At 43.2% G+C, this 23,055-nt stretch overlaps 1 protein-coding gene across 1 annotated transcript in view; it reads right to left on the reverse strand.

Annotated features, from left to right (window-relative positions):
* Window positions 1–4,554: 4,554 nt before the first annotated feature.
* The window catches only part of LOC134298812 (uncharacterized), a 30,226-nt gene continuing 11,725 nt past the window's right edge, over window positions 4,555–23,055 (reverse strand). Inside the window, exon 2 of the mRNA XM_062980130.1 lies at window positions 4,555–4,905. The gene's annotated coding sequence lies outside the window, so the exon portion shown is untranslated. The remainder of the gene's footprint in view (window positions 4,906–23,055) is intronic.

Consider the following 23,055-nt stretch of genomic DNA (forward strand, 5'->3'; position numbering starts at 1 on the left):
AATTTACTTGCTGGTATGTTGTATTTGCTTTTGTTGTAAATTTACTTGCTATTAAGAATACATAATGTCTATGCAATTTCAAGATGATGCAGATGGTATACCTCCTTCTGAGGCTGAAAGTAGGAATGAAAGGCCCCAAAGGATAAAGCACCCTTCAGCCAAGATGCTAGCCCATCTAATAGATGAAAAGGAGCTCCTCCATGTGAGGTTAGGTTCGGCATGGGAGCGAATTGTAACATTGATGGTCAGAATTGAGAGCTTGGGTATTACAAGGGTGCCATCCATATTACAGACAGACCTTGAAGAGACCTTCGGTCTCTGGAGGGGTTTGGTGTCTAAGATAGTCCAGGTCCTCGAGCGCATTAACGCCAAGGATTCAGAGTTAGAAATAGGGAGTGTTTTAGCTGACACTAATGAGAAAGAAAATAGGGTGAGGGCAATCCTAGCTTCCTTATGCAGCCATGAGACCAATCTTTTGAAATCACCTGCTGTGGCACTTAGTCTTAAGTCCAACCGCTCTAGCCAGGTATCTAAACTAAGGGAGCGTGCATCGTCTAAACACAGCCACTCTAGCAAGTCTTCTGCTGCTGGGAGTGCCATCTCTTCCCTAGCTGCCTTGCACATTAAGGAGGCTGCACGTCTGGAGCTAAAGAGCAAGGTAGCGGGGGCGGAGGCTGATGCTAAGGCAGCTGATCTCACCCTTCCCTTTAAAGAAGAAGAGCAACGACTGCAAATAGAACAGGCCCGTAGACAAAGCGAAATGCAAATAGAACAGGCCCGTAGACAAAGCGAAATGCAAATGGAACAGGCCCGTAGACAAAGCGAAATGCAAATAGAACAGGCTCGTATAGAGATGCTTAGAATAAAGATGGATGCCGCAGCCAAAAGGGTAAGGGCTGAGACTTTGGCCAAGGCCCTAATTGAGCCACTCACAGAAGAAAATGTAAGCCAGTTACCAATACAGGACCCTTCTGCCAAAGTGTTTGCGCACCTTGGCAGCATGTACAGCCAGTTTTCGGATGAGGAACAGGGAGACTTCTCTCCTTACCCAGAGCAGGGCCCCAAAGTCACTTTTGAGTTTCCTGCAGAGCAGAGCGTCATAGCGGGGAGCTCACCCTTGCTCGAGCTACCTGTGCCTCCTGCTAAAACCCTAGGTCAGTCAATCAGGGCCTCAAGGCCGAGCGCTAGTTGGCCCCTACAGACAGCTGCACAGGGAACCATCGATTTGTCAGTGGTCGATGTCATCCCTCCAAGAGGCCAAAGGTTGACGCAAGGTACACGGTGGGAGTCCACTCCACAACAGCAAACTCCTCAATTGTTCCCTTCGACGCCAGAGTCCCAGCTTGTCTCCATCATCAGAAGCCCCAGAAGAGATCTTAAGGACAAGGGTGTCGAAAAGTTTTCGGACAAGCCTGAGGAATTTCTTCTCTGGAAGGCCACCTTCCAGAGAGCAATCAGAGACTTAAAGTTATTGCCTGAGGAAGAACTGACTCTTCTGGCTGCATGGTTGGGCCCAGCCTCATCCTCACAAGTTAAGAAGATCTACGCAGCCCACGTAGCCGATCCCGACAAAGCCCTGGAAAAGGCCTGGGCCAGGTTGCAGCAGAGGTATGGGGCCAGCACAGAGATTGAAGCATCTCTTATGGACAAGGTCCAAAGGTTCCCAGCTTTAAAACTCAAAGACTTCAAACTCTTGTGGGACCTCAGCGATCTCCTTACGGAATTAGAGTCGGCCAAGGAGAATCCAGAACTGCCCGGTTTGAAGTGCCTCGATCAGCACCTGTCCCAGAGGCAGATCTTGACCAAGCTGCCCTTCACTTTGCAAGAACGCTGGGGACAGGAGGTCTTCAACTACAAGGAGGCCCACTCCCAGGCATACCCTCCATTTTCTCATTTGGTCCAGTTCATCACCAGGGCGGCCAGAGAAAGGAATGATCCGCAGACGGGCCTCCCCACCTTATACCAAGGGACCCAGCCAGAGAAGGCACCTAAAGTGGACAAGAAACCATCTAGAGAGGCCAATAGACCTGTCAGCGTAAAGACAGTCGAAACTCAACACAAGACTGATGAACCCAGGTCGGAGGTAAAAGAGTTGCTTTGCCCTATCCACCAAAAGCCTCACAGCTTGGCCAACTGCAGGGAGTTTAGTAGAAAGTCATACAAAGAGAGGCAACAGCTAGTTCAAAAGCAGGGAATCTGCTTTAGATGCTGTGGAGCAACTCCACACTTTGCGTCCAACTGCAAAGAAAACGTCAAGTGTGAGAAATGCAACAGCCTCAAGCATTGCACCGCAATGCACAACTCCAGTGTCATCTCCCACCCCAAAGGGAACGTTTCACCAAAAGAAAAGTCAGCAGTCGAAGACACCGACAAGCCAGTCGTACCAGAGATGCAGGTGGAGGTTTCAGCAGTCGCCTGTACAGAGCTGTGTTCTGACTCGCACCAGTACAGAGTTTGTCATCCTATCTGCCTAGCGGATGTATATCCAGCCAAGAGCCCTTGGCTTAGAAAGAGACTCTATGTGGCCCTGGATTCACAGAGCGACGCCTCCCTGGCTACTCCAGAGTTCTTCCGCATGTTTGACCTTAAAACCAAGATGGTTGACTACACTATGACTACGTGTGCAGGAAAAAAGAAGTTGCAGGGTCGCATAGCATCTGGCTTTGTTGTCTCCTCTTGCGACCAGAAGAGGCAGTTCAAGTTGCCAGACCTGATTGAGTGTTCCTCCATCCCTCGGAACAAAAAACAAATTGTAACTAGAGAAGTTGTGGAGGCTCATCCACATTTGCGACGATTAAAGAATGCCATACCTGCTTTCCGTCCAGATGTGGACATTGCCCTTCTGCTTGGTGCGGACTGTCCGAACTTGTTCTATGTGAACGACCAAGTTAAGGGACCTCCAGGGGCGCCCATTGCTCAGCTGCTACCACTAGGCTGGACAGTTACAGGCCCAGTGTGCATAAACAAGATGCACCCACCATCGTCGTTGGACTCCAATCAAGCACAGGTGCTTAAAGGTGGACGTCCTACACTTGTGCGCAGTTGCCTAAGTCACATCTCAGTCTACTGCCAAGCAATAACTCCAGAGTATTCCTCCATCTTCAAAGTCTCTGAGAGAGACGAAGCCACAGCGCTCTCGAAAGATGAGCAAAGGTTTTCGGACATTATGAATGCTCAAGTCTCACGAAGTGCAGAGGTGAAAGCCTGCAAATCAACCACAGAAATCAAGATGGGCCAAAGATCTTGCCTGGAACCACACCGTTTTGAATGTTTTTCGGAGTGGCACAGTCTTCTTAGAGCAGTAGCTAGGCTTATACATCGTTTAGCTTGCAAAGATAGTGAGCCTTTACAGGTCCAGGATATGATAAAGGCTAAGAGCGTCATATTCAAGTCAGTACAGAGATCTGCTTTCAAGCAGGAAATAGCTAGGCTAGAGCAAGGGCTCAACATCCCTAATCAAAGTCTTCTAAATGAGTTAAACCCATTTCTAGACAAGGAGGGCATTTTAAGAGTGGGAGGGAGGTTAGCTAAGGCTAAACTCAAAGTGTGTACAAAGAACCCCATCATTGTACCCCCCAATAGCCATATTGCTTTGTTGTTGGTTCGTCACTACCATGAGAAAATCCATCATCAGGGTAGAACTCTAACTGAGGCAGCCCTTAGAAATGAAGGTCTGTGGGTGGTAAATGCCAAAAGGTTGGTCAACAGTTGTATTTTCAAATGTGTCAAATGTCGGCGACTCAGACGAAACTGTCAAAGTCAGTTGATGGCAGAACTACCTCAGGATAGGACTTTGACAGACCCACCCTTTTCCCATGTGGGAATCGATGTGTTTGGTCCTTGGGAGGTTGTCACTAGGAAAACCAGGGGTGGTGTTGTAAATAACAAAAGATGTGCGGTTTTGTTTACTTGTTTGTCAGTACGAGCTGTCCATATAGAGGTTGCAGAGGGAATGGACACTTCATCATTCATAAACGCATTGAAAAGGTTCATAGCCCTCAGTGGGCCAATTAAGTCAATTCGATCGGACTGTGGCACCAATTTTGCATGTGCAGACCTTAGCCAACCACTTCTGGAAGAGGTGGAAGGCCGAATACTTAAGCCAGCTTCCAACCAGAAGACTCTGGCAAACCCCAGAGGACAATTTCAAGGTGGGAAACCTTGTGTTGCTAAAGGACAAAGACTTGCCCCGCTATGCCTGGCCTATGGGCATTATACTAAAGACCTTTCCTTGCCCTGACGGTAAGGTTAGAAAAGTTCAGGTAAAGACTCATAGTAAGGACAAAATGTCTGTCCTGGACAGACCAACCAGCAATTTCGTGTTGCCTGTCCAAAGTGTGTAAGTTTTATACTGTTTTATTGTTGTGTATACAAAGGTGTTTGTATGTTTTTGATTGGTAAATTCCCACATCCTGGGAATTTAGCGGGGAGTGTTCCGTCCCCCAGGACGATGGTTTACCTTACCTATTGGTCGTTTGTTTGTTTTCCCTCCTTTGCATCTTGTTTCAGCCTCTGGCTGCAAAGCCCAGGAAAAGTGGCTTGGAATCTGCAAAAGCTGGCTGCAGTTTTCTTTGCAGTGATTGGTCAAAGAGTGCAACATCTTAGGACCGCCCTTTTTACCAGGGTCTAGTCTCCATTTTGGAGCTTCATTCTGGCTATAGTTTTCCAACGTGCTGGAGCTGTGCAAGGCTAACTGGGACAAATCATCCTCAAAACCAGGCCAATCTAAGCCTATCCAAATTAGATAAGTATTGAATTATATTGATCTGGAATAAGAAATCTAGTTAGAGGAGCAGGGTTATTCTGTCGCTTCTAGAACTAATCTTTGCTGTAAAGATAGGGAAGGAAAGAGTTTCTCCTTCTAATATAGGCAGCGTGATTAGGGTATAGTGGTTTTATAATCACCTTTGCTTTCTGGAACCAGGGATAATTCTGTACCTAAAACCTATAGAAATTTGTTTCATTTTTTGCAACTTTAAGATCTGTGCCAGGTTTACAACCTTGTATGAATAAACATCCTTTTTTGAAGTTCTCCAGACTCAGTCGTTCAATATCTATAGGACAGCTTATAGGGATTTGCAGTTCGCCCGGATAAAGGACAGCACGTTTCAGTTTTATAGTTTTTTATTGTCCGGCGGACGGCACATGTGACTATGCTTTCAAATAAGAAATGTGTTTTCCAAGCGCCTTGCCTAACAACATTCAGTTTTTTCTTCTAGTAATGAATAAGGTGACAGAAAAGAGAGGGCCTAAACCTATTATTGGTCCTAATGTCAGCCAAAGTGTGTGGATGAAAATATAGAAATAAATGACTGAGATCCTGCAATACCATTGGAGCTATAAATACAGAGACCCATCATTGGAGGCCCAGTGATGCTTCCCTTCCAAACTTACCTTCTCAGATTGGCAGCACCTTGAACAGGGGTTTGTAAGATGCAGGAAATTAGAGCATTAAGGAACAATGTCTAAAATTCTGTATCAACTACTTAGTTATTTATAGTCAACTAAGTACCATAACCTCTTCTGATCACTGGCAGAATGGTCCTCCTCCTCCCAACACAGTTGATACCTATTAAAGTAGATTGGGGAGGAGTCATGGCTGTGGCCATAGTTGCAAATGGAACATTTACTGAAATTGACTTATCTGTAATATTTATGTATTCACGATCACCACATAATCATAATTTTGCCACCATTGATACATCGCAGTCTTTCCCAATTACCGTACTTGCATAAGGAGAAGTTGGTTCCTTCTGCCAGCAATTGGAGCCTGGGTGAATGACATTTCTGTCATGTTTACGGGGGTTGAGGCAGAAGAAGTTAAGTTTATTTAACTACCATATTTGAGTTACTTTTTTTATCAAATTTACATAGCTAAAACTGAGGTGCACATTAGATTCAATGGCACGTTAGAATTGCAAGCCTAAACCCATCTGTGCTGTTGAGCAAGAGCGGGGACAGAGGAGAGAGAGGCTGTGGTGGCCGTGAAAAGCCTGGTAGGAAGCTGATGATGGCTGCAAAAAGACTGGTGGGAAGGCCAAACGGAAGGGCATGGCTTCCCACCAGCCTTTTCATAGGCACCAGCACCTCGCATTGCATTCAACAACAAATTCTTTTTTTTTTTGACACCTTCAAAATTGAGGTGCTTATTGCATTCAGTAGTCATTATATTTGAGTGAATATAGGTAAGTAGAGTACAGCTAAGTATACTTAGCTACTTAAATGCTTAACTTAGTTATGTATACCTTATCTCCTCCTTGGGGTCCTGCAACAATTGCTTGTCCCAAGACAGCCAGCAAATGGGAGCACATGGTGGTTGTTATTTTCCAGCACTCCAATCACCATCACCTCAGAATCGCTTTGGACAAGGCGCCGCCAAGCTTCAAAAGTAAGTTTCCCGGGTCATGTTTGATTATTCAAGACTGTAAATAAGAATCCCCAGCAGTTAGTATATCATAAATCCAGAGTATGCTATTGTAACTGCTGAAGAGGATGCCAGCCAAAAGCTGTAAATTTAAATACAAGAATGCAAGAATGCAAGCATAGGACCTCTTTGTTTGCTTGGCATGTTGTTCAGCTTACAACTGTTGATAGGTACCTTCAAAGCTCTTCTTCTTATGGCTATTTTAAAACCAGACTTCAGTGGAGCAGTCCTTCAAACAGATATCATTTACAGCCAAGTAAGAAACATGGCCATCATTGCCATATGGACACAGAGATGTAAATGAAATATCCACTTGCACATAAGCTGAGTCAATTGAGATATATGATATGATAGTGGGAGATTATTCAGCAATCATGTTATTGGAACCATGCACCAAACCCAATCTCACTAACATTGGACAAATGAAAAGTGGAATATTTATGGCCAAACAGTTTCAGATTGTGGTAAACACAGCAAACATTATTAATGAAGAAGAACACACAAGCTTAGAGAGATTGCAGCAGTTTGGTGTTGCCTGAAGATGGATCTATACTGCCATACAATCCAGATTATCAAAAATAATCCACATTAGCTGCTTGGCACTGGATTATATGAATCTACACGGTTATATAATCCAGTTCAAAGCAAATAATCTGTATTTTATATGGTAGCGTAAATGGGGCCTGAGATCACTGGGAAGGACAAGCTTTCACCCGTCTCCTACTCTTGCTCCTTCTGAAGTAATGGAATGCAAACTGCAGTACTTTTGCAGCAATGGAAGGAAGCTGAGGTCAAAGAGGGAAATTGGGAGGAAGAGAGAGAAATTGGGATGTTTTTAAAGCATCTGGAAAAATGGACAACAAAGGATTGATTGGGACAGTCTTTGACAAATCTGAATAGTTGGAAGGTAAGCAAACACTTTTTGTTCAAGTGTTCTCTAAGGGCCCTTCCACATAGCCATATAATCCAGAATATCAAGGCAGAAAATCCACAATGTCAGCTTTGAACTGGGTTATCTGAGAACATACAGCCATATATTCTAGTTCAAAACAGATAATATGGGATTTTATCCAGCTGTGTGGAAGGGGCCTAAGGGTATTCAAATAGGACCTTTTCTTATTTATGAGCAAAAATACAAAAACAGGTTGCAATCCTTCCATCCTTCAATTCAGTTCACAGCTGATGTCAGTGTCATCTCCTTCCACCTCTGCCCTTGGCCATTCTCTAATATCCTGGCTGTTTTCACAGTGTTTATGAATTTTCCAACCTGGAGGTTCCGGCTGTTATTCACTGCATATGTCTTAAACAAAGCAACACTTCACCAAACATAGGTTTCCTGAGGTCAATCAACATGATCTTATTTCTGATCCAATTGGGTATGATACAAAATTAACTTTTGCCAGGTAAGGAAGGTAAGTTCCAGGGCTAAGATTGCAAGGACTAACCTCCCCACCTCTCCATTAATATTATTAAGATGGAAATTTCATATTTGTCTTCAGTTAAGATGGAGTTCTTAGGCCTATTGTGAAAATTAGAATTACTGTATGAAATAGTGCTTCTTGGAGGAAGACCTAAAATGAATGAAACTTTCTGGAATTAGGTTTTCGTGGAGAAAACTTTTAGAATATATTTCAACCCCCACCCAAAGAATGTAAGTATACCATTTGGTGTAAAAGATATTAATGTTTTCCTTAGCTCCCAATCCAAATGGATTTCTTTTTTATGACTAGACCAGTGATCTATCTCAAGCATTCTTTCTCTGCAGAGTAGTCCCTGATACATTTATGGTCCGCCACTGAGTTATGATGGTTTTACTGTCACCCAAGGGAATAATTGCTCTTCTACCATTCACTGTCAGGAACACAGCTCGCTTCACTGATGAGTTGAAAAATATAAGTGTGCAGGGATGGCAAAAGAGCCCCAAGGAGGCTGCTGAGGAGAAGGTAAACATTTTCATAGCCATTACAGTATTTCAAAGCTGCTTAGGTGAATCGTCGCTCCCAGCTCTGCCCCCAAGAGCCTCAGTGGGATTCCTGTGGAACACAGAAACTGCATTGCCCAATGAATCCTGCCTCCGTTTCTGATGGGAGATGTCGCCTTCAGAATTCCCTGGGAAGCAGTTCTAGATTAATTATAGATTAACATTATATAAGGCCTTCACAAGCAGTGGTTATTTTATGCTCAACGGGATGAACTATAATATCTCACAGAGACACACACTTTATATACATGAACTTGTGTGCACGTAACATACACAGTTCTCATAGCTATAACTACCTCTTCTGCAGCAAATATCATTAAGTGTACTTCCCTTTCCTGACTTCTACAAAGTATGTACAATTCAAATGTTAGGCATGAATCCTATTGATAACTCCATATATTTCATTGTTCAACACTGTAGTCAAGGGATCTTCTGAATCCCCTTGGGGAGAAAGTGTAGAATATAAATAAAGCTATTTATTGTTTATTTTATTTACTCCAGTTGAAAATTCCTACAGGCTTTAGAGTGGAATTTGGAAGATCTATATTCTAATCCTGAACCAGTAGTCCTTGGACCTGTCATTTCATCTGCCAGGCTGACATACCTCACAGGGTTGTTATGAGGAGGAAATAGGAGGAGAAGGTCAATATACACAACCCTACACTCATTGGAGGACAAATAGAATCATAGAATCATAGAATCATAGAATAGTAGAGTTGGAAGAGACCACATGGGCCATCTAGTCCAACCCCCTGCTAAGAAGCAGGAAATCGCATTCAAAGCACCCCCGACAGATGGCCATCCAGCCTCTGCTTAAAAGCCTCCAAGGAAGGAGCCTCCACCACGGCCCCGGGGAGAGAGTTCCACTGTCGAACAGCTCTCACAGTGAGGAAGTTCTTCCTGATGTTCAGGTGGAATCTCCTTTCCTGTAGTTTGAAGCCATTGTTCCGTGTCCTAGTCTGCAGGGCAGCAGAAAACAAGCTTGCTCCCTCCTCCCTATGACTTCCCTTCACGTATTTGTACATGGCTATCATGTCTCCTCTCAGCCTTCTCTTCTGCAGGCTAAACATGCCCAGCTCTTTAAGCCGCTCCTCATAGGGCTTGTTCTCCAGACCCTTAATCATTTTAGTCGCCCTCCTCTGGACGCTTTCCAGCTTGTCAACATCTCCCTTCAACTGTGGTGCCCAAAATTGGACACAGTATTCCAGGTGTGGTCTGACCAAGGCAGAATAGAGGGGGAGCATAACTTCCCTGGATCTAGACGCTATTCCCCTATTGATGCAGGTCAGAATCCCATTGGCTTTTTTAGCAGCCGCATCACATTGTTGGCTCATGTTTAACTTGTTGTCCACGAGGACTCCAAGGTCTTTTTCGCACACACTGCTGTCAAGCCAGGCGTCCCCCATTCTGTATCTTTGATTTCCATTTTTTCTGCCGAAGTGAAGTATCTTGCATTTGTCCCTGTTGAACTTCATTTTGTTAGTTTTGGCCCATCTCTCTAGTCTGTCAAGATCGTTTTGAATTCTGCTCCTGTCTTCTGGAGTGTTAGCTATCCCTCCCAGTTTTGTGTCGTCTGCAAACTTGATGATCGTGCCTTCTAACCCTTCGTCTAAGTCGTTAATAAAGATGTTGAACAGAACAGGGCCCAGGACGGAGCCCTGCGGCACTCCACTTGTCACTTCTTTCCATGATGAAGACGACGCATTGGTGAGCACCCTTTGGGTTCGTTCGCTTAGCCAATTACAGATCCACCTAACCGTAGTTTTGTCTAGCCCACATTTTACTAGTTTGTTTGCCAGAAGGTCGTGGGGGACTTTGTCGAAGGCCTTACTGAAATCCAGGTACGCTACATCCACAGCATTCCCTGTATCGACCCAACTCGTAACTCTATCGAAAAAAGAGATCAGATTAGTCTGGCATGACTTGTTTTTGGTAAATCCGTGTTGACTATTAGCAATGACCGCATTTGTTTCTAAGTGTTCGCAGACCACTTCCTTAATGATCTTTTCCAGAATTTTGCCTGGTATTGATGTGAGGCTGACCGGACGGTAATTGTTTGGGTCGTTCTTTTTTCCCTTCTTGAAGATAGGGACCACATTCGCCCTCCTCCAATCTGCTGGGACTTCTCCCGTTCTCCAAGAACTCTCGAAGATAAATGCCAGTGGTTCTGAAATAACTTCCGCTAGTTCCTTCAGTATTCTTGGGTGTAGCTGATCTGGCCCTGGGGACTTGAATTCGTTTAGAGAGGCCAGGTGTTCCTGGACAATGTGTCTCCCTATTTGGGGTTGGATTTCCCCCAATCCTTCGTCCATTCCGTGTTGCTGAGGTTGAAGATGGCTTTTTTTTTCTGAGAAGACCGAGGCAAAGAAGGTATTGAGCAGTTCTGCCTTTTCCCTGTCCCCTGTCGCCATCACCCCATCTTCTCCTTGCAATGGCCCTATCGCCTCCTTTTTCTTCCTTTTTCTACCAACGTAAGCAAAAAAGCCTTTTTTGTTGTTTTTTATGTCCCTGGCAAGCCTGAGCTCATTTTGCGCTTTAGCCTTGCGAACCTTTTCCCTACAGGTGTTGGCTATACGTTTGAATTCTTCTTTGGTGATTTCTCCCCCTTTCCACTTCTTGTGCATGTCACTTTTGAGCTTTAGCTCAGTTAGAAGTTCTTTGGACATCCATTCTGGCTTCTTTGCACTTGTCTTATTTTTCTTCTTTGTTGGCACTGTTTGCATTTGCGCCGTGAGTATTTCACTTTTGAAAAACTCCCATCCATCCTTAACTCCCTTGTTTTTTAATATCGGCGTCCATGGAATGCCGCTCAGTAATTCCTTCATTTTTTGGAAGTCAGCTCTCTTAAAGTCCAGAAAGCGTGTTTGACTTGTCTTAGTTTCAGCATTCCTTTGTATTGCAAACTGCAGGAGCACATGGTCACTTGCCCCTAAGGATCCAACCACTTCAACTGTATTGATCAGGTCTTCCACATTTGTTAAGATTAGATCAAGAGTTGCTGATCCCCTTGTTGCCTCTTCTACCTTCTGGACCATAAAATTATCTGCAAGGCAAGTGAGGAATTTGTTGGACTTTGTACTCTTGGCTGAGTTTGTTTTCCAGCAGATATCGGGATAATTGAAATCGCCCATGACTACTATATCTCTTCTTTGTGCCTGTTTGGTCAGCTGTTGACAGAAGGCTTCATCAAGTCCTTCATCCTGACTCGGAGGTCTGTAGTAGACACCCACAACAAGATCTTTTTGAGTCCCGGTTCCCTTGATTCTTATCCAGATGCTTTCAAGCTGGTTTCCCGGATTACAGTCTTGCATTTCTTCTGCAACGTAACTGTTTTTGACATATAAAGCTACTCCCCCTCCTCTCCCCTTTGTTCTATTTCTGTGAAAGAGGTTATAGCCCTCAATGGTTAAATTCCAGTGATGGGAGTCATCCCACCAGGTTTCAGTGATGCCTATGACATCGTATGTGTGGTGCTGTGCTAGGAGTTGGAGTTCGTCTTGCTTATTTCCCATGCTCTGAGCATTAGTGTAAAGACATGTAAGCCCCTGTGACCTCCTCTCGAACTGTTTATTTGGGATTATTGTGCTCTCTGTACTTGGTCCTTGCTGTGTTTGTGCAGCCCTCCGTTTAGCCTTTCGGCGGTTCCCTGTGGTCGTGGGTAATATATAATGGGTAATAAATAAATAAAAATGGTCTAAATTCTATACTTTAACAGTCATGGATCAATGCTATGAAATAATTGGAGTTAATAATAGGGCCCGGGCTGTGGCGCAGGCAGGAGAGCAAGCCAGCTGCAACTAGCTGCAATGAATAACTCTGACCAGGAGGTCATGAGTTCGAGGCTCGCTCGGAGCCTATGTTTGTCTTGTCTTTGTTCTATGTTAAAAGGCATTGAATGTTTGCCTATATGTGTAATGTGATCCACCCTGAGTCCCCTTCGGGGTGAGAAGGGCGGAATATAAATGCTGTAAATAAATAAATAAATAGGAGTTGTAGTTTTACAAGGTCTTGAGTGGGTCTTCTCAAGTGAGCCTAAATTTCTAGCAACTGCACTGCTCATCTTTAGGATGTCCCTTGCTAGCCTGCAGCTCTTCCTTCAGCTTACACAGTCACATATTTCCATTTAGCCATCTTTACTTTAAAAAAAAAGAGCACCTGCCTATTTTGAAGACCATTCAGCCAACTGAGCATCAATTATCTCCCAACCTGGGCTTATTGTACCACAGTGGCAGTATGAGTGTAACTATGAAACCATTTTTAGTCTGAAATACAAAAATACTGTCCATGGCCAGCCTAGTTCATTATCTGATATAGGTCTTTTAAAGGTCTGATAAACTACAGAGTGAATGCACTTCACCACCCCACCTGGTTGCCATCAGGCTTTTGTGAAATAAAGAAACCTACCCTGTACTCTCTCAAATGCCACTCCAGAAGACATGGTTTCTTTGTGGATCGATCTGCATGTTCCCATGGAGCGTTGGGCAAAGAAACCCCCAGGAAAAAAGTTCAAGGAAAAAAAACACCGCCCATGGATTCACAACTTTTGTGTCTGGTGAGATCCAAAGAACATAGGACAGAATTATAAAGCTGGAAGAGACCACAAAGGCCTCCCAGTCCAACCCCTTGCTATTCAGAAAGACACAGTCAAAACATTCCTGACGGATGGCCATCCAGCTTTTACTTCAAAAAACCTCTAGAGAAGGCGACTCCACCACATGCTGAGGAAGCATATTCCACTGCCATTACTTACTGTCATTAAGTTCTTCCACATGTTTACGTGGAATTTTTTTCCTTGCAATTTGAATCCATTGCTCCATGTCTTAATCTCTGGACCAGCAGAAAACAAGTTTTTCCCCTCCTCAATATGACATCCTCTCAAATGTTTAAATATAGCTATCATTATTCAGGTCTTCCATTAAAAATAAAAAAGATTTTGTACTGGAGGCTATGAGGCGTGATGTAATGATGGTGGTGCTATGCCAGTGCCATGATAAGAAGTGCCCTAACGAACTGCAATGATATGCAACCAGGCGCCACACAAAATGTCAGACTGTGCACTGAGGACTCCCACCTCACAATATGCACATGTCCTGATGCATATAAGGTCTCAATGTGATGCACAATGTGTCTTGATGCACAACATATCCCATTGTGCATTGGGACTGGGACTGTTATGCAACTGCCACACTGCTAGCTTTGTTTGCATGGTAGTCATGGAGAAACAGATATGTCTCTGTTCCCCTCCCGAGAATACTAACATTGTGCAGCTTCACAATTCACTTTTATGTGATTGTAAGCTCTTGTCTGAGCTTCTATCAGTTATCATGTAGCTGGTAACATTGTAAACATCACCTTAACTATGATCGACTACTCTTAGGAGTAGCATTTATTGTAGGGACAAAGTTAGACTTCAATCAGATGATCAACCACAAGCTGCAACTTCATTAATAGAGATGCTAAATATAATGAACTGCAGAGGGAATGCCTGGGTTTCTCAACATATAAAAGGAAAGAGTGGGAGGAAAAGGGGAAAATGGACAATTACCGTTAAGTTCAGTTACTTAGCTGCTGCTAGATTCTTCCCTATTAACATTTTTATGCTGGGAAAACCTACTTCCACCTGCTGATGGTTATGGATAACAGCAACAATCATGAGCTGGTGATGCTAAAACATAGTCTTCAAAGGGGATTCCTGTTCATGGGAAATTCTGGGGAGAAACATCAGTTTGTCTCTTATGTCATAAGCATTCTGCTGCCACCTTGTGATTATTGGATGAATGAACTTTTCCCTGTTGTTTCCCAAAATACAAATGAGCAACGAAGATTTTTTAAAAAATCACCTCATGACCGAAGAAGCAAAAGTCACCGAACTATCTTTGATGAAAGCTAATTATAGACTCCTTGGCTTTCTCACTATCCTGCAATATTCCATTTGTCAGTGTGGATTTTCCATCAACAATGGAATGAATGCTGTCTTGTGTATAAGAGCATGTTTGCAGCTGTTCCACTAGGTAGCAGCCAAGAGCCAAAGGAGGTTGAGATTTTTGCTACAATTGTGGCTAGCCAAGGGTCTCTTTGGTCCTAGTGGGGTTTTGTTTTGTTTTTTCATGTTAGAAGCGACTTGAGAAACTGCAAGTCGCTTCCTAGTGGTGAATGCATTTGACAAAGTTGAAGGAAGAGACCTGTGTAACACTGTGTTTCTTGCCACTTTTTCTAATTTAATTGCATTTTAGGGGAAATGCTCCTATTTCAAAATATGCAATTATAGCATGGTGTTGTGGAGAGCATATAATGCAGCTGAAGATTTTCTGAGTTGTGTTCAACCGAGAGAAATTGAGATCACAGGCTTACTTGACCTTTATTCTAGAGCACTTCTTTTTTTTAAAAAAGCATCATTTATATCTCATAATCTAAGTTCCACAATTATCCTTATTCTTTGGGATTTGATTTAAAAATTCTAGACGAATAGAAATTTGGGTAACAATATATGTATGGAAGCATGTCTTTTCTGCAGAACTAATTCCCAGTGCTATATTCTGGATTTTGTATGTCTCTAACATTAAAAAAGAATGCATTCTAATGTGGAAGATGGTTGCAAATTCAGGGGAGAAGCAGTAATTTAGAGCCATGTTATTCAATGTATTATTTATCCTGTTGCTTTAAACCAACCTTCCTCAATCTGCTCCCTCCAGATGTATTAGAAGACAACTCCAGTGAGCCACATCTGCCACAGCCAAAGGTCACAGTATCTGAGAATTAAAATTCAATATCTATACAAAGCACCCAATTGTGGAAAATTGTTCCAAGCAGGTGTGAAGAAATGGAGGCGCACAAGTAAAAAATGTGTAGATTCAATTCAGCCTGTCAACAAGACAGAATCCTGTTAATGACATATTGAGGTTATAGTCTGATGTTTTTCAGCCACCTCCTACTCTCTACTAGCCATGTGAATTTGGGGCTGAAGGTGAGTCCTGAGATATGATTGTTCACCATGTAGGAACTTTAAAGTATGACGGCTGATGCAGAATCTCACCATACGTTAGGAGTCTTTTACATGCTTGCACAGAGAGCAAAGAGATTTACTTTGGAGTGATCCTATCCAGGAACCCATCAAAACAGGCACCTAAATCTGCAGCCTGTCCAAAGCTGCTTTGGACCAGCTCAAGAGTCTGCCAAGGTCTTTGTTCCTGAACTGTGGCAGCAGAGAGAACAGAGTCCTGGCTTAAACTAGTTTTGCCTTGCTGGATGGTCAGCCTTAACGCTTTGTGGTCACGGCGCTCTGGAAAGCTCATGTCCATCATGGATCGCTTTCGCCAATGCCAGCAAAGGGGCACTCATGACTTGCAGAAAGGGATGGGGAAATGAGGGGCTGACAAAAATGCAAAAGGGAAGTGCCTTCTCTTTTCCCCTAAGCCACAGAGTGCAGGGAAAATGGGATGGTGGCATTGGCATGTGTGAGCAGCAGAAACAATTATATAATAAAAAATAATATAAAACTTTATTTATATACCTCCCTATCTCCCGGATGGGACTCAGAGCGGTTTACAGTCATAAAAGCAACACAAACATTACATAACAACATAATACATATTATTAAACAAAGTAAAATAATACAATTATGACAATAAATCACACTTACATGACCAGATCAAGGGGACGGGAACCATAAACCCAATATATTAAAATGTATCATTTTAGGCTAGGGAAATCTTGTACAATATATTCAGGCTCAGAAATCGGCGGTAGTCCAATGTAATTACTCAGAAATTCCCAATTAGAATCCGCTCAGCTGTTCACACTAATCCCAAAGTGCAGGGTTGCTGCAGAGTTTTGGGGAAGCCCTGGAGCATTCTCCAACTTCTCCTAAAGCAGGGGAAAATCAGAACATCATTTGGATGTCCAGGTGACCTGTGGCCCAACTTGAGGTTTGTAGCCTGTGTAGACAATTATCTTGAGAGAAACACTGGGCAACAGTGGCTTTCCAGATGATTTTCTTCTGAATTTGCATCCACCCTCATCATTCTTTAAAATAGTGAGTTCACCCACCTCTGTTCAGCTCACCGTTTGCTTCCAGAGAAGTGTGCATAATAGCTTCCAAATCCCAAAGAGTGGCAAGGGAAGTGCAACTCATCCCTTATACTTTCAGAAATGTATCTATTGAACAGACAACAGTTTTAGTCTAAATGAACAATAAGATCAAGAGTAGGTGTGAAGTCTTGGCTCTGCCTTTCCTCTCCATTGCCTCCGTTCCCTCTGTTTAGGTTCCCCCAATAGTGTAGATCAGGGGTCCTCAAACTTTTGAAGCAGAGGGCCGGTCCACAATCCTTCAGACTGTTGAGGGGCCAAATTATCATTTGAAAAAAAATACAAACAAATTCCTATGCACACTGCACATGTCTTATTTGTAGTGCAACAACAACAATGAAAAAATACAATATTTAAAAATGAAAACAATTTTAACCAACATAAACCTATTAGGATTTCAATGGAAAGTGTGGGCCTGCTACTGGCCAATGAGATAGTCAAGTTAATTAGGATTGTTCAAGTCATGTCAGACTTTGGCCGAGCCTAAGTCTAAAATTAATTATTTTTTTACTGCGTTTATTTACTACATTTATATCCCACCCGTCTCACCCTGAAGGGGACTCAGAGCATCTGTATGTAATAATAATAATAATAATAATAATAATAATAATAATAATAATAATACTTTATTTATACCCCGCCACCATCTCCCCAACGGGGACTCGGGGCGGCTTACATGGGGCCATGCCCAGGACAATACAATATAACAAAATATAAAAAACAACATATCATAATACAATTAAACAATACAATAGATAAAAATGTGCAGTACAACACAAAGTCAAGAAAGCAATATAACAAGGGCGGGCCGCATGAACACTAAGTTAAAACACTAAGTTATGTACATACAATATATTATATTATTAGCACAACACAATATTAGCCTTATATATTACTATATTGAACTATACCACTATACTATTATATAATATGTAATATATAATTAATATTATTATATGGTATTACTGTTAGTATTATATTGTATAACATAAGATTATTATCAATATTATATGTATATACAATATATTATATTATTAAAACTGATATAAAAATATTATATTATAAAACTGAGGGCGGGGGCTAGGTAAATGACCTTGGAGGCCCGCATCCGGCCCCCGGGCCTTAGTTTGGGGACCCCTGGTGTAGATGCCTCCATTTGTATTAGTTTTTGGGTGGAGATTTTAAAAAACCCCTAGAGGCCAGCCTTAATTGGTTTAGTCCATTCGCCTGCACAGAACTTTCTTGCTAGGCCCTCTTTTCTTTCTGCAATAGAGCTACAGAATTTAGAGGCCTGGATATTGTCTGGAAATCCTAGATCCTAGCAATCCAAACAAGCATCCTTAGCACTAAACTCTTCATATACTATCAGTCCCAGTGACTGAAGCTTGTGGTCAGCCCAAGTTTCACAAAGTAGAAGACCAAGTCCATCGCTTTACATCAGAGGCAAAAGACCCTCAAGGATTCCAGAGAGAAGACTGCAGCCAGCAAAATCTCCTTTCGTAATGTATTGTTATAAGCTATTTTACAGTAGTCCCGGGTGGAGTTAGCCCTTTGTTCTTCCTGTTTTCAGTAAACTCATTTTGGTTAACTTTCATCTTGTCTAAAGTGCCTCTGTAAGGGTCTTGATCTTAACAGAAGGTATACAGATAGCCCCCTGCCCCCGAGTAAAGCTAAAGCCAGACACCATGATTTCCCCAAAGGCTTGGGCATGCCATCATAATAGGCAAAACCCTGTCCACCAGATCCTGCTAGATTGTAACTCCTAGCATTCCTCACTATTGGCAATGTTGGCAAAGGTTGCTGGGAAGTCTAGTCCAACAATATCAATAGCAAACCTGGATTTTCCAAAAAAAAAAAAAATAACTGCAATGTGCCTTAAATGGCCAGTTGATTTCCCCTACTGTGCCTGAAATGCTTCCCAGAGCTGGTCTTTGCACCTTGTGTGGAGGTCCTCCAAGTCAAACTTGGTCTTTCCTCTGAGCCTCAGCCCTTAGATACAGAGCTTCTCCCATGCTATTCTGCAAACATGTGCATGCACATGAAGCAATAACTATTATGACAGTGTGATTAATAGCTTTAATATGCTAGCTTTTTTGTAAGAGGCACAGTTAAAAACCTGGCTGAAACCCAGGTATGTTTGCTATGATACACTATGGTCTTCTCTTTATCAATCTACTTTAGTTTTGTGAGATCAATTCTGCTTTTATACAAGAGCCCTGAGATCAAACAGCCATAGTCTGAAGGAGCTCTGCGTCCTTTCTCTGAGTCTCAGCACAGGCCTCAGCTCTTTGTCTTTACGTACAAATATACAATCCATCCTCTTGAGGATCTTTTAATTTTAATAGCCTGAAGGAGCCCCCGGTGGCGAAATGGGTTAAACCCTTGTGCCAGCAGGACTGCTGACTGACAGGTGGCAAAGGTAAGAAAAACCTGTGATATTTCCACTAATTTGGAAATACATTGAAGGTAGTAGAAGACCTCACCAGTCTATAGCAAATGATCCAGGGATCTATCCGTAGATCCTAAACCACTCTTGCCCACCCCAACATATGAAGTCATGGAGCCTGAACATTCCTTAATTCATAAGTAATGTTTTGGGCGTGGGCCATTATGCTGCACATTTATTTCAGACTTAAGGTATTCAGGTGAAATAAACAGTAGGGCCCCTGTACTTGTCATGGCTGAGTAGAAGAGGGGATTTCAGCAGGTGTTGCTTGCATAACAACCAAAATCTGCAGTGGACCATGAATGCAACCAACATATGTTCTCTTCTCCATCCCACACACCTCCCATGCTGTTAGTACTCATTGAGGGGATAGGAAACACATTTTACAAAATTAAACCAGAAAAGACTAAAGGTCACCACCCCCCATTTTGCTTCCTTGGGTCCTTTACAGCCACACAAGCATGGTCTACCCTGATCTAATCAACTCTGTGGTGATATCACATTGTTCTCTGGATTATCCATAGGGCCTGTTCAAGATACTTTGCTGCCTGAGATAGAGAGGCAAACTGTAACCCCTTTCCAGTCAGGGTTCACAGTTCCCTAGACCAGCCACTTCATCACATGTACTAAATTCCACTGAGTGCTACACTTAAAATCCAGGAAGCCACTGCTCCCACCACATTTGTTTGGCTTCAAGTGTAGAAGAGAGCATTCCTTGTGTATTTTTAAGCGTGGTAGCCAGCAGTCTTTTTCAACGTTTCAGAAGGTGGTTGGGAACTGGATTTTTTGAAATCATCTGGAAGTTTGGCCTTTTCTGTAATGTAGTGGCCTTCGTTGAAAATGTGGGAAGAGTTCTGCAGCCATTACCTTTTCCTCACAGAGCAAGTTGCCAAAACAATTTCTTTCTTTTTAAAAAGCCTTTCCGGGTCCCTCCCCCCTCCCTTCCAGAGAGAGAGGGGGAGAGGGAGGAAGGCAGCGGATCCATTGCTGTCACAGAGGGAGAGAGATAGACAGAGGAGGGGGGAAAGAGGACGGGGGAGGAAAGCATCCCTCCATCGCTGTCAGATGGGGGGGGGGGAGAGAGAAAGAGAGAGCAAGAGGAGGGGGGAATAGCCCTGCTGCTTCAAAGCCTGGCTGCAATAATGCTATCAAGCAAATATCCAGATCTTTGGGATTCAGAAGCTGGATTATATGGCAGTGCTGATGGGGCCCTAGATAATGTCACTTCAAGATAAAATTCCTTGGAAATAAGGTCCACTGAGTTGAATTAAACTCTAGCAACTTTCAGAGCTGTCTAGGCAGTGTTACAGAAGCATTATCTCATTACTATCAGAGGCAAGAGGTAATGTTGCAACTGGCCACCTTGATTGGCATTGAATAGCCTTGCAGCTTCAAAGCCTGGCTGCAATTACGCTATGATGCAAGGATCCCATAGTAATTTGTTTGTATATGATTTTGAAAGTATTTGGATTTTGAAAGTAGTGTTGGAGGATTTTGAAAGTAGTGTTGGAGAATTTCGTCCAACAAATAACGTGGGGGGAGGGATGGTGGGCGGGGCCTCAGATCTGTAATGTGATGAGAAATTTACTCAAAGAATGCGGAGAACATACTAAGTTGCATGGAAGTGTGGTGAAGGTAAGGAATTCATCCATTTAATAAAAAATGGAACTCTACTGAGCTCTATTGAGCAAAATATTTTCATCCATTTCATTGTCTTAATATGATGAAGTCCTAGCTTAATTATTTCAGCACTTCAGGCAGGAACTCTCACAAACACTTTTCCTCTTCAATGGTTGTAAAATACAGTATGCACGAATACAGTCATAGTTGATAATTTCCTGCCTTTTCATGACACCCATAACCTGTTGTCGGAGTCTAATTCATTCTCCTCAAGGAGTCAGCCCTGATCACGTGGCTTCCCATCTCTTCAGAACCCAGGAAAGTTACAAGACCGTGACCATGCTCACCTGGGAATTCTGGGAACTATAATTTAAAAGGTGAGTTTTCAAGTGTTGCCTCTTTTAAAGGATTTGTGTATATGGATGGCTCCGTCTTGGGACGGGATGGGACGGGATGTCTGACTTGATGAATTCTGTAAAATTCAATGGCTTCATTTTTTAAAAGCCCAACAAAACTTCCTTGCCTGCATGTTTCACAAGGCACTTTTCTGGGCAGATGGGCTCTTTTTCCTGTTCCCTCCAACTCCCCTGGTTTCAAAGCTGATTGACTGATAACTGCAGTCGCAGGTCTCCACCTCTACAGAAAGCTGCCAACAGGCCTAGCCTCACTGCAACAGATGCTGGCATTTGCAGGCCAAATGAGCACCCTGTGGGCCAACCAAATGCCGGCAACCACAGATGTGGAACTGGGCCACTTGACACCAGGCACAGAAGATACTCGGCTCCAGCCAGCCAGGCAGGGACGTCCAGTAGAGCAGAAGGTCTGAGAGACTAATTAGCCCATAGAGCCAACTTGCTGGCCTGCGCCCCAATGTTCTGATATTTGCAAATACTTTTTAACAGAAGTCTGGAAGAAGAGGGGCAGAGGAGAGGCCCTTCTCTGGCTATCTACTGCTGTGTCTGGCAGACACCTGAATCCCTTGCGTCTCCCCTCGGATGTGCCAGCAGGGACAGGGGACGGCTCAGCAGTCTCTTATCACCAGCTGGAGCAAAGGGACGGTCTGGCTGTTGACATTACCACAGTCTGGACTAGTTCCTGCAGTTCTAACATGCTGCTGAGAACATTGTGTGGGAAAGGACATTGTCGAGGACTCCCAGAAATGCTGCTAAGATTAGTTTGACAATCCTTATTTCTAGCAAGCAACCCCAGAGCTTGGGAAAAGATATGTTTGTGAACCATATTACTCCAAAACACACACACACACCCTCCCTTATACAGCAGGGTTGGTGTAGCTATAAGTTGGGTATTATGCAGAAAGTGTTGCTTGTTAAAAGGATAAATGAATAGTTTGTTTCCAAGGGAAGTGTCTTGAGTCCCACATTTGGGGGGGGGGGGGAGGTGAGATAAGTTTCAGGGCAGGTTTGGGGGACATGATTATAGATTTTGCTTTGACCTGTGAATAGGTTGAAGGTCAAAGTTAGAAGCATGTAACAAACTAATATTTCCTCTCTTTTTGAAAATGTAAACATACTGGGAGAAGAACTAAAGAGAATATGATTATGTATTTATTTGAGAGGTTACCATGCAGGGAAGGTTGGATTGCTGACCTTAAAATGTGTGCAGCTATACAAATACAGATAAAGAAAGGAATATAAATGGGAAAGAAGAATGAGAATGTAACATGAAAAAATGGGAAGGGGAGAAGAGCAAGAAAAGCAATTTATTAGAGACCCAGCATAAAAGCATTGAGAAGAAGTAGAGACAAGATGCGCCCCCACCCCATTACCCCTCCCATGCCCTCCCTCTTTAATCTCCATTTTTACCTGAATGGATCCAGCAGCAGCATGGGGGAACCATTTGGGGACTTGAGGCAGAGTGGAGTAGATGTGGCCATTTTTAATAAGGGCTTCCTGAATAAGATTCTTTACAGAGAGACTGCAATGAATCATTTTAATAGGGTCTGACAGTAAGCCATCAGATGATTTCTGTTGAAGCAGCAGAAGAAAAACATGCGTGATGGGGAGTAAGTAGGTCTCCGGATCCTTTGGAGATACAAAGCACCACGTGATTTTCCTTGACATCCCCCTCCCATGGAGTAAAGTCCTATATATGATAAACATAATATTTGAGTTTTTTCTTTCGTGTCAGGAGCAACTTGAGAAACTGCAAGTCACTTCTGGTGTGAGAGAATTGGCTGTCTACAAGGACGTTCCCCAGGGAATGCCTGGATGTTTTGATGTTTTTCCATCTTTATGGAAGGCTTCTCTCATGTCCCTGCATGGAGCTGGAGCTGATAGAGGGAGCTCATCCGCGCTCTCCCCGGGTTGGATTCAAACCGGCAACCTTCAGATCAGCAACCCAACTTCATGTCATCAGTCCTGCTAGCACAAGGTTTAACAACTGCACTACTAAGGGCTCCTAATATTTGATTGACGCTCCCCTATGGTTTCTTATGACAGATGCCATTTCCTTGCATTTTAGTATGCCTTTCACTGTCCC

Source organism: Anolis carolinensis, chromosome 1, assembly GCF_035594765.1.
Source record: "Anolis carolinensis isolate JA03-04 chromosome 1, rAnoCar3.1.pri, whole genome shotgun sequence".
In the NCBI taxonomy this organism is placed as follows: domain Eukaryota; kingdom Metazoa; phylum Chordata; class Lepidosauria; order Squamata; family Dactyloidae; genus Anolis; species Anolis carolinensis.